This window comes from Ochotona curzoniae, unplaced genomic scaffold, assembly GCF_017591425.1.
Source record: "Ochotona curzoniae isolate NIBS_2020 unplaced genomic scaffold, NIBS_Ocur_1.0 contig_2723, whole genome shotgun sequence".
Lineage (NCBI taxonomy): Eukaryota > Metazoa > Chordata > Mammalia > Lagomorpha > Ochotonidae > Ochotona > Ochotona curzoniae.
This window is the reverse complement of record NW_024465573.1, coordinates 13102324-13115781: the sequence shown is the minus strand read 5'-3', so window position 1 is coordinate 13115781 and position 13458 is coordinate 13102324.

Sequence of the window (13458 nt, the reverse complement as noted above, 5' to 3'; positions counted from 1 at the left end):
GAGGAAACTTTATAATTTCTCCCTTCTTTCTCATATTTTCCTTCCTGTGGCTATTCTGCCATTTTGTCTCCAGTGCCCAAGACTTAGAGCCTCAATTGTTATAACTTCAACAATAAAATCTAAAGCTCAAGATTATTTTTGCAATGTGCATATCCATGATTGCACTTCTTTGCCTAAGGAGAATATGCAACAGCAATCAATAAGATCCTTTGCTCTCATATAACAGGCAGGCAAGCACTTCCCCTGTGTTTTGGATTCATTTCTATGAACTAGACTTCTGCAGAATTATGTAAAATGTTGGGAAAGATAAACAAAGCAAAACATAAGATATCTGTTATCGTGTTTGGCAAACCTGAACAAATGTTATCTTCTTTTCATATATTTCGCCTATTCTAAATGTATCCAGAAGGAAATAAATGAGTTTACTTAACAAAAAAAGAATAGAGAATGAAGGGTGGGGAAAAAGGAAGAATAAAAAGGAAAGAGAAAGGCAGGGAAAATAGGTGGGAGCAAGGACAAGGGAATAGTGTACACACACAACAGGACGGGAAGGTAGGTAGGAAGTTAGGACAAACTGTCTCATAATGTCTGCCCTTACTGCCTATGCATCACCAAAACCAAACACACAGCACAGTGGAAAAGTGCAGACTTTGGCATTAGTTTTGCTCAGTTTTGATCCCAAATTGTGAACTTTTTCCTATAGTAGATGACTGACTTGATTTTCCCATACCTCATCCTCCCCATCTGTAAAATGGAGATAATGGCAGCACTTTCAACCCAGTACTTTGAGGATTAAACAAGATATGTGCAGAGCATTCGGAACCCTTTGCAGTGCAAACGTAAAGCTCAGTTACAGCTAGCTATTATCATCCCTAAAGAGGGTTGTCTTAGAAATCATTTCTGCAGTCCTTCAGGAGTCTGGACACGGAGATGGAGTCTGCACATTTAACAGCAATTACTGCTGGCCTTCTGCTTCCATTTGCAGAGGGATGCAGCTGGAAGCAGTTGCAGCAGAAAACGAGACATCTGGATGAAAGGAATAATAAAAACAAATGAGCATATGAAAAAAGCCATCCCGGGGAAATAAAAATCTACTATAAACTCTCTTTTGTCTGCCAGTTAGGAAAAGCCTCCTCATTTTTGGCAAGGCGGGGTCACAGTACATAGAAACTTAGTTTTGATCTGAATATCTTGTAGAGGGAAACCTTAGAGCACATCTTTTAGAGAGGAATGCCCAGAGAAAGCTCAATTAGGGGCACTTTCTTGCTGGGTGCAAAATCATGAGGAAAACCCAAAATCTGGAGTAGTTCTAGGTATCATTATCATGTAAGAGCAAGTCACATTTTAATTCCAAACAAAATAAGATGATGATAAATGAACAGAGCCTCTTTTTTTATTAACCATTTCCTTCTCACTCTCCTTTGCCTACATTTGCTGATTTTTACTCTAGAAGCTGATAATCTGCTCATGTTGTTTTAGATACTCTTTTAAATTGATGAAAACAAGATCCTTGCTCCAGAACAAAAAGTGACATTTCTAACAGGGCCAGTTGGCTGCAGGTCAGTTCACTTGACACATACCAGAAAGTTCATCCTGCATACCGGGCTTTGCATTGCTTTGTTGTTGGCATGCCAGCTGTCCTAAAACACTTATCTGCTTCGTCACCATTAATGGCTTGGAAGATTCTTACTATTGCTCTTCTATAATTTACATTTTAATCAAGAGAGGAACACTGTACTAGAGAGGTTTAGTGGTATATGAGCCCCATTTGTCTGCTTTCCCTGTACAAGACATCATATTGGTGAGAATACAAAATCCAAGATACAAGCCTATGTCTAAACACACTTTCCACTGCTGAAATAAAAATTATGTCTGGGTGGCTTGTGAGGATGCTTATTTGGCTGATGTGACTGGAGGCTGGGATATCTAAGGGCCTCCACACTGGACCATTCAATATAAGTTGGCTAAGGGCAAGTTATCTGTGCCAGAGAGAAATCATGACAGGCAGGCTCACTTTATAGCACCTGCTCAACAACCTACTGTGCTTTCACAATTCATTCATAATGGCTTTCTCCGTAGAACGCAAATAATTTCCACTGGCCCCACCTCCTATCATCAGCACACTGACGATCAACTTTCCAACTAGTCTTGAAACACTGGCAGTCTTTTTAGTGCAGCTGAATACAAGAAGGGAGACTATCCAGACTAAGTGTCAAAAATAAAGTTCACTGTTGGTAAAAATGTAAACTATTGCAACCATGATAGACGATAGCACGGAGATTCCTCATGATTTGAAAACAGATTTATCATATGACCTAGCCCCCCTCTTCTGGGAATTCATCCAAAGGAAATGAAATCAATTTATGAAAGCAATATTGGTACCCCCCATATTTTAGCAGCTCAATTGACAAGAAGATGTAAAATCAACACAGATGTCCACCAACTGATGAATACAAGGGAAAATGGGGCATACACACACCATTTCAGTCATGAAAAAAAAAATGAAACCTTGTTTTTTGCAACTAAATGAATGAACTAGAAACCATTATACTTGGGCTAACATGATGGCTCGGTGGCTAAATCCTCATGTTGAATGTGCCGGGACCTCATACAGGCACAGGTTCATGTCCGTGCTGCTTTACTTCCTTTCCACATTCCTGTTGGTGGCCTGGGAAAGCAGTAAAGGATAGCCCAAAGGCTAGGGACCCTGCACCCACATGGGAGACCTGGAAGAACTTCCTGGCTCCTGGCTTCAGATTTGTTCAGCTCTCACCATTATGTTCATTTAGGTTTGAACCAGCACACAGATAATCTTTCTCTCCCTCTCTTTCTTTCTGTAAATTTGACTTTTCAATAAAAATAAAAAAATCTTTTCTTTTAAAAAAGAAATTATTATACTCAGTGAAATAAGCCAATCTCAAAAAATATCAAATGTTTCCCTGATCTAACTAATACACACAGTACAAAAATGTAATCTGTATGACTGAAGTTGACACCCTGTGATTTGATTATTGTTTCTAGACTTTTGTACTCCAGAAGAATGGTAGGTTGCTTTGCTTTTTAAAAGTTATTTCCTACTTGATTTTTGTTGCTATCTCTATGTAATGGACTATTAAGCCTGTGCTTGGGAGGTGAAATAAAAATTCAGCAATGTCAAATTTGGGGGGTTGGGAGAAATTAAGAATTAGAAAAGAGGAAGGTAGATGAGGAATGTGAGCATGAGAGAATATTGCTGTGTTCCTAAATTTGTACTGTGAAACATGTGAAATTTGTTCACTTTGTAAAAATAATTTTTTTTTCAAATATATAAAAAAAAGACTCAGAAAATGGTGATGCTTCAGGGATTACACTCTTGTAAGTAAGGGGTAGAAAGGTAATTATCCTGCTACCCTAAATAACACACTGTTCAGTCTGTGGGTGACAGAACCACAGAAGAGTTACCTTATTTTAAGGATAAAACTCTATTGTTAAAATACCATAACTGGCAATATTATTTAATCAACTCAACTCTGAAAATTTTCAAGGTAAAATACAAAGCAGATATCTATAACACAATATGAACACAAACATCAATATTGTATGTATACTTAAAATCTAATTATTAACATGTGACTTGCAATTGCACATTTATAAATTTGATAGTGCATCAATGGTGTGTTGAGAAATCAAATCCAAAGTCAGAGTAGGAACAAAGCAATCAGATGGAGCAATCAGGTACCCTGATTTGGAAACCTGGATCTTAACGTTTTAAATAAATAGTGAAATAGGCTCAATGAAGTTCCTAGGAGTTACGTTATCATAGTTAATAGCATGAATATGTTTTTTCATTAGGTTGAAAATAATTAAGAAAACAGCTTTTTTTCTGACATCCATCTTGAAAAACATGAGTGAGAAATGGCAGATTTTTTCTCTGTCATCAAGGACTTTAAAATACCTTAAGTAAATAATTTTACACACACACACAAACACCCTCACAGAGGTAAAGGAACATGAAAGCTTTGCTCTGCTTTCTGTTCAGCGCAAGGCCTGAAGTGCCAGAGTGTCAGTTACCACCCCCAGCTGGGCAAGATAGTCAGCACAGCCACTTCAGCTGACTCCTCTGCAGCAATTCCTGCAGAAAAACCCGTGCATGCCTCTTTGTAAGTATTCAGGAGGAAAAAAAAAAGGATTGAGACAAGCGACATGCACCCAACATAACACTGGAAAGTGAACTTGCTTGAACCCAGAAATATCTTTCTGATGTGCTATCTTTCTTTCACGACTTGCACCTAGCTGCATTCTGTTTCTGTGTGTGTGTGTACATGTGCATGCTGGTGGGGATATTAAGGAACTTTAGAAATATGTTATGACCCTTTCAAGGCAATGTTTACAAGGGCAGGAAGTCAGAGTGTACATGGACACAGAAGATTCTCAATACTTAATTCCAACATCTTCATATGACGCAACTTTTCTAAAAAATAAATTCCTCAGTGCTTTTCAGATCACATCTCTACGGCAAATTTCAGAAAAGCAATATTTCAAAGGTCTCTCCAAAGAAACAGATTACACTTCAACCTTTGGGAATTGCTGCTGCTTTTGATATGCACTCCTCAAATTATGGCAATATCAAAGTGATGAGGCTGGCAGAGTTCTCAGAAATGGGGCATGAGGCCAATTTACCATGTGCTCCCAAAGCTCCCTGAAGTTGGGGAGAATAAAGGTTGTGTCTGATGATGTAATGGATGATTGAGAACAGACATTTCATAAACTGTTCAACCCTACAGCTTGCCCTTCCCTGCACTGTACGTTCCCAACAGCTCTAAATGAAAAATACACACAAGGGACACTTAAAAGGAATAAAATTAATAATGGTCATGACAGAAACTCTTATAGCAGAAGTATTTCTGATGTGCTGTCATTCAAAACATGAACAAAGACTTCTTTGTGAGATGCCAAGGTTCCAATCAATGAGTTAAAAAAAAAAAACACTTAAGAACACTTTACGAATTTCATGAACTACTAAATCTACTAAATCTCTTAAGACTTGCCTGAGATACAATGTATATAATTCTTAGTGAAGCCTGGATTACAGTTTCTTGAATCAAAGATAAAGGTGCAAATTCCAACCCAGTTTGTCCCAGCCAGAACTACTTTTAAATTGAAAATTTTGTTGTTCCACCATTCATAGTGTTACCACTCTCTTTATAATGGTATTTCTGTACTGGACGACACACTCAGTCAAGGAAACAAATACTGATATATAAACACAGAACTGTAAATGTAAAGTAGCAAAGGTAGCCAAGAGGACTGAAAGACTACTAGTAGGGCTCAACAAGCTGCAACATGTCAGCAATTATTTTTTTCTGGAAAGAATTTCACACCCTATCCTATAAGAGGGAGTTCACAGACCAATGGTGTCATGATGGGCATTCCAGAGAGCGAATTTATATGATTTTCTTAAAATGAACAAAGTAGGGCACACCACTCTAAGAGATGGGAAAATGAGTGGGTGGAAACCAGCAACGTCAGGCTTGGAAGAGAGCTGCTCCTGAGTTACACAGAAGCCCATCAGCAGTCTGTCATGACAGGTGACTTTGGTACCTTCAGATAATGTCTTGCCATGTAAATCCTCATATCACTCTCACACATACACACATCAAGGGTCCTAGATCAGAATAAATAGAAGTAAAGGAGTTATGTAGTAGTTCATGATAGTTCAGTGATCATTATAGCCTGTAATATTGTTCCTGATATCACTACTGCCTACCTGTTAAGCATCCAGTTCATCTGCTTTTTGTTTATTTTTGTATCACATTATCTTATGTTCAACTATATCATCAGTGTTGTTCCTTATAATGTCTTCGTAGCATTAGTAAATGTTTCCATTAAGTATTTGAATTTAATCTCCATATTCCTTTATTTAAATGTATCTGAAATACTCTACAGGCTGTACTAGAAAAATCCCAATATTTATTTTAGCACAATCTGCATTTATTTCTTGCTCAAATAAGGGACTAACATCAGAATGTCATTTTTTATAGAGGGCTTTTTCAGTTTTGTGACTCTAGCTCTTTATAGCACCTCTAAGTTAGCAGCAACAAATTGTGGGAAGGAAATGCCAAAGCTGTGCATGGAGAATGTGTATGTGAAAGGCGTCATGCAATCTTTCCAGACAACTTCTCAATCAGAACATATGCAAATGGCCACAAGCAGCACCAATGAAAGCTGGTGAACATGGTCCAGCTATGAGAGCAGTAGGAACAGAAAATAGCAATGTGAATAGTTAACACATTTACCCACGTCAAATGCTCACACATCTTTGTCTAATAATAATCTATGACAATAATTTGCAGGTGGGATTTTAAAGATTTATTTATTTGAAAGAACAACATAGAGAGGGAGACACACACATAGAAAGGGAGAGAGAGCAAGAGGGAATTATAGCAAGAGCAAGAGAAATGGTGTGGGTATTGAGAGAGAAAGAGAGAGAGAAATTTTCTATCTGCTAGTTTACTGCCCAAGTGGCTGCAAGCTCCAGGATTGGGCTAACTCAAAGCCATGAACTGTACCTGACTCTCCCAGGTAGGTACAAAGGCCCAAGCATTCAGATCACATTCCACCACTTTTCTAGATGCATTACCATGGAATTGGATAAAAAATGGAGTCACATGGACACAAACTGGTGCCGATATAGTATGCCAAAGTTATAGTCGGGGATAATCTGCTGAGCTACAACACCTATCCTACCTGGAACCTTAAGACCCCTCTCTCATTCATGAATAATCATTAAATCATATATATGTGCAACGTATAAAAGATAATTAGTCTTAGAAGAAAACAATTAGAATTATTTTGGGTGTCAACAATTTCAGTTGGCTTTCGTATTTTAATGTTAAAATTTAAAGGTGATCTGTAAAGGTTTGAAAAACTGTGTGTTTTAAAGGAAACACACTTGACTTATATCTGATGTTGAACTTCATTTTACTCCTTTATCAGTCCCCACCATGCGGACATTTCATCTCCAATTCCCAAGTTCATCTGAACCTTAGGATTGCTGTTAGTCAAGTCATGGCCAATGAGGTTTTATAAATTCTGTTAGAGAATGTAGAGAAAGTCTTTGCTTTCCTGTATACTGGCATCATTTTTTCTGCTGTTTCTTTCTTTCTTTCTTTCTTTCTTTTTTCTTTCTTTTAGCTTCACTCTGCTAGAAATTCTAGTGCTCTGGTGTAATGGCTGTAGCTGTGACACTTTGTCAACATGAAGGAAAGAAACAGGCAGTTGCTGAGAACTCAGCCTTGATGTACTATAGCAACTGAAATAATGCCAGAAGAAACATCTATCTGAGTTGCCTATTTTTTATGAGAAAGCTGAAACCCTTGGGGTTATTTAAACCCAAGTGTATTTTCAACTATTGACAATCACTCCTGACAACCACCCCCAAAAACTTCAATAGAAATTTTAGCTACTTTATACTTCCTTTTTTCTTTTCATAAGGAGAAGTCAGGGAGGCCAAATACTCTCATCTTCATAATCGTAGAAACATCTCTGTCACAGTAGTACTGTTGAAGTTGTATAAAACACGCATAATTAGTGAAGTGTGAACCAGTGATTATTAATTACTAATTTGTGCAACAGATTATCACCATCAGTGACATGAATGTGAAGAACACATTCATGGTGAATTGTGATTATTAAACTTTTAATATGACAAAAACAAATAAAATGATTACAGAATGAAATAGTTGTCTCACCCTAATTCATAGGTAAATACCAAATTTATTCTTATATTGCATATATTTTTTATCTCATTGTAACATGGTACACGATATTTAAAATAAGATTAGCCTTATCTTTCATACTGAAGGTATAAAATGTGAATTCAAAGACTTTAGGAACCTTAATGTCACTTCATGTCAATTTGACTTTCAAAATGACAGAGTACTATTTTTCATTGTTTTTCTTCCAGAACTGAAATGCTCATTTTAATTGAAAACTAAATTATTCTGTAATAAAAAAAATAAAATAGTTTGATATTACTATGTATGTGCTGAGAACTGAAGAAACACTGGAGAATTCATGCTTATGAGTCCTTAGGATAACTCTTTGTCAGGTAAAATTTCGAAGAAAATTTTGCTCAGAAGAAACTTTGATGGGGGAAGAATCTGTACAAAATTTTACAGTATAAACTGACGCAATCCTAGTGCACAATAGGGGTGGTGAGAAGAGGGAGGGCAAGAAAGAAAAGCAAACTTAATTAAGATTTTATATTATTCTGGATTGCCTTCATATTTCATAAAACCTGAATATTAAAGATATAATCCTTAATTAGTTTTTTTAATACTTTCAAAGACTCAGTGATACTCTCTTTGCCTGAGGGCATAATTTAGTCAGAAATTTACATACAAGCTTATCACCATCCTTTCACTCTTCTGCTTCTTCCAACAGCCATGCAAGTATTTACTTTTGCATTGATACATATGTTTCACAAGCTGGCTTTTCTTAAATCATCATCCAAGGGGATTTCAGAGAAAGAATCCAGAGTTTAGAGGTGTACTCGTGAGTCCCTGCATGTGAGACGCTGGACGCTATGTTGTCTGATGTCTGAAATCCTGAACATCCACACATGAGCCTTTCATTCTAATACCATCTCCCTTGTGGATCTATAATTCCAGCCTCTTTTGAAGTACTGAGTTCATCAAATATATCATATGCTTCATGCCTCCTTCTCCTCAACACTTAGAAACAAGAGATTCTTTCTGCAAGGGACAGAGTTGAATGTCCTTTAGAAAGGTTTAAGCAGCTTTACAAATTCAACCATTACAATGGCCTCCAATCTCAAACACCAGCTGTTATCTACATCTAGATAGAGAGGATTAAGTCATTCCCTTTTTTTCCTAATACCTGCCACACCATCACACATATAAACACTCTAATTGTTACGGACACAGACTACTTGGTCAAAATCCTCAAGTCTTGCTGTGAACAACTTCTTTAATATCAGGAGTCTCAAATTCATATAAAACTGCAATAATAACATTATTGATTTCATAAGGATTTTAAGGTCTCTAAAAGCACTTAATGCTGTGGCATATAGAGCTAAATAAAAGAATAAATGTAAACCTTAAATTTGATCACATCTTTTGGTTAACACATGGTCCAAAATATGGAAAAGTGAATGTGAGATGAATACAAGTAGGAATTCAAAGCAAATATTACAGAGAAGCTTTCTTAATTAAAAATTGAGAAGATAATGATAAGCCTTACAGAGAAGTATTATACCACCAAAAGACAATAATTTTTTAGATTATGACCAATTTATTTTGTTCATAGTCCACAACATTTTATGAATTTTATCAATACATAACAATTATATATACTTATAAGCTATAGTATGGTATTTTAAGACATATCTAGAGCATGTACTGACAAAATCACACCGATATTTCTATCTCCTTATAATTTCTAAAAAGAGATTCACTTCATGATCTGGCTATCCACCTTCTGGCTAAACATGATTCTTGAAAAAGATTGAAATCCTAAACTAAAACTAGAAGCTAAATGAATTCAGCCAGGCACAGAAAAACACATTACAAGCAATGGTTTTGAAACTAAAGAAACTAACCACGCTGTGACAAAAGACAAACATCCCACATGTGCCTTTCCTGCAGAGTTTTTTGGAACCCTTTGTCATAGCCATTGGGGCACTATCTCTGCTCAAATTTGTGTTTCCAGTTGACATTATTTCTCTGATAGGAACAGAAAGTTCTGCCAGTTTTGAAAAGAAAAAAAAGGAAGATGATTTCAGGGATGGGGAACTCAGAACATTCAAAACAAGTCCATGTAAATGTTGAGCCAGTGCAGTTGCACCATTAGCTTTGTCAATAATAAAACGGGAGATCAGAGACTGAAACTTTTTAGATTCCTTTTTCAGGTGGGATGGAGTCTCATGCTAAGAGCTGAGTATTAAGATGTTTTCTTCATGGCAATTCACAAACCAATGCTGAACAGACAGTTCAAATTTTGACTTAATATTGTTTTAATTTCTCAGAATACTGAAAGCTTGAAAAATGTTACTTCAGAAATAGGAAAACATCATTAAAATCCCCCAAATTAAACACCAAACTTCCATGGTGGAGGCAAAAACAAAAGAAGTGAATTGGATGGATATAGAGATACCATAGGGACTGACAGTGGATTTTTAGTAGAAAATAAATTAGTAAAACACGAATGTATTGTGTGGGTGTGTTGTATAGTATAATTTCAACACTGTCTTTGGATATAAAACTAGGCAAAGATGATGAAGGCCCTGGAAAAGTTATTCTGTTCAAAAATTTTTGGAGTCCTACATTGTGGTAAAGTAAGTTAAGCTTCTGCCTGCATTTCTGGTTTCCGATATCAGAGTGCCAGTTCAGGTCCTAGATACTCTGCTTTTCCTCCAGCTCCCTATTGTGGTGCCTGGTAAGACAGCAGAATATAGCATAAGTAATTGAGACATCAGGATGAATTTCCAACTGGCTGATTTCAGGCTGGCCCAGTCTAACTAGGCAGCCATTAAAGGCATGAACCAGTGAAGAAAATCTCTCCCTCTTTTTGTCTCTTTTATTCTGCCTTTCAAATAAGTAAATAATATTTTGGTTCCCTCAAATATGTGGAGTATTTAAAAAACATCCTTTGTTAGTAGTCTTTTCTCCCCTTTTTTCTCCTTTTCTGATGTATTAATTCCTTTATAAAAAGTTGTCTTGGGCCCGGCGCGGTGGAGCAAGTGGTTAAGGTCCTCACCTTGCACGCCCGGGATCCCATATGGGCGCCGGTTCCATCCCAGCAGCCCCGCTTCCCTTCCAGCTCCCTGCCTGTGGCCCGGGAAAGCAGTCGAGGACGGCCCAAAGCTTTGGGACCCTGCACCCCTGTGGGAGACCCAGAAGAGTCTCCTGGCTTCTGACTGGCATAGCATTGGCCATTGCGTTCACTTGGGGAGTGAATCATCGGACGGAAGATCTTCCTCTCTGTCTCTCCTCTCTGTATATCACCTTTCCAATAAAAATAATAATAAAAAAATAAATCTTCAAAAAGAAAAAAAAGTTGTTTCACAATAAGATGTGTAACTTTTCACATATGATGGAAATGAGTGTAATCTGTGGCTATCACACTAACAGGTAGAAGGGAGGCACAACAATAAAGAAAGAAGAAAAGGAGTTTGGACACAGACACTTCAGTTGTGGGTGAAGAACAGTAAGCAGAAAAATGCCCATGTAAAAGCACTAGGCAGAAATACTGCAAGGAAAAAAAAAAAACAATGAAATAGACTGAGAAAGAATTATTGCATTATTACCCGTGGTACCTGCATTTTCACTTACCCCTGACTGACTGAATGCTGAACCCACATTCAGCATGTCATATGAAATATGTAGCAAAGGCAGACGTAGAGGATGAACTGGTAGTTTTCTAGTCCATGACTGCATGTAATCTACAGAGGCCATTACAGATCATAATTGCAGCTTCTTTCTTTCTAGCATAGATCACCAATAGGGAGGTCATAAGTCTTGACCCTGAGATACTTTAGGGACACAAATGCTCACACAGCATCTTCTGAACATGAGAAATACGTTGACTTACTAATTTTCATTTGGACAAGAAGGTTCCAGTGTGGTACCACGTATCATAGGTAGAGAATGAGTATTCTGAAGAAGAGTGAAAGTGGTATCCTGTGTTTCAGAGGGAAGAAATAGGTACATTCCCAAAATTCAGAACAATGTCCTCCTTCTTAAATCAATATCCCAGAATCAGAATCGTTAAAATCCTCTTAACCCCTACTCACAGATGAAAAAAAACCAAGGCACAGAAAAGTGATGCAGCTTGCCCAAAGTAAAACAACAAGGTGGCGCAAGGCAGAACATGACGCTGCCTTCCAATCCAGTGTTCATTGAATAAATGAGCCAGGCAAATGCTTCTCCATAGCTTCTCTGTAGTTATTTCTGTCTAATAGTCAATGGAAAGAGATGAACTGTCCCTTCAACATATACCAAATTTTTAAATATTTACATTCTTGAAATTCATGTTACTTAACCTCCTTGATACCCTACTGAATTTTCAGTGTCTGTAACAAGGCAGAGAAACAAAAGGCAAAAGATGTAGAATATCCAGAGAAATTAGAAATATAGAGTCCCGGAGTACATGGACATTGTAGAAACTCAATTGATCTTGAGAAAAAAAAGAATTGCACTGGAAATAATCAAAGACATGGTGTCCAAAGACTTAGGCCAGGTGAGATACAGTGATATAAGAGACATGCCTCTTTCTGATGAAGACTTTGCTTTTTGCAATTATAGCAACATTAAGAATAGAACAAATTGCTAACAAAAAAAGTCAAAATCCACCAGATACAGTTTCCGCTGATCTTTGTTGGTGAAATGTGTCTCCTGTAGGCAACAAATGGATTTTTTTTTAAATCCAGTCTACTAATCTATGATTCCAATGTGAATGGGTGGTAATTCGTCCCTGTCATTTTAGCAATGGGTTGTTCATTGATTTAGTCTTCTGTTGTTATTTTACTGGGATGTTCTTCAAAACACTTTCTTCTGGTTGAAATCTTCAATGACTCGGATATCATACACTAGCATCATTTTCTTCAAAAAGGTTCTTGATTTTCTTTCTGATTTCTTCAGTAACACATTAGTCATTCAGTAGCATGTTATTTAACTTCATGGTGTTATTAATTTCTATTTTCTTTCTGTTGTTGATTTTGTTTTGTGGCTTTTCATTTAAAGGGATGTATAGTAACTGAGTAATGGCAACTATCATATCCAGTAGCATGTTATTTAACTTCATGGTGTTATAAATTTCTATTTTTCTTTCTGTTGTTGATTTTGTGTTGTGGCTTTTCATTTAAAGGGATGTACAGTAACTGTGTAATGGAGACTAACATATCCAGATGTGAGGATACAATGCAGTATGCATGTCTACTTCCAGACCAAAGATGGACTTCCAATAAAACTGTTTACTATATCTTGACAATAGGATGCTGGACTCTCTGCCATTGTCCATGCCTGCAATAATGGACATATGACTATGTATGAAGAAATCTACTATAGTAATGACAATAGGGGAAATTCAGTGAGGGGGGAGAGAATTAGGGAGGGGATAAGGGAAATCCAGGGCCTATGAAACTGTATCATAAAATGATAATAATAAAAAGAAGCAAAATTTTTTTAAAAGAATAGAACAATGTGCTTTCCAATCATGCACTTAAAAGAGAGTGAGAGAAGGACTGAATGAAATTTTCTACCACTTGAGCTTATTTCAAAGTGGGCAGAATTTGGAGAAATGAAAGAAGCAGTCCAAGATGGCAGCCATTAGCTTAATTTGGGTGGGCCAAGAATAAACAGCTGAAAGTAAGGGACAGAATGAGATCTCTATTCCCAGTGTAAAGTCAGCACTCAGTGCTGTAAAGGAGATAAAGATTGGGCAGAGAAAATGGTGGAT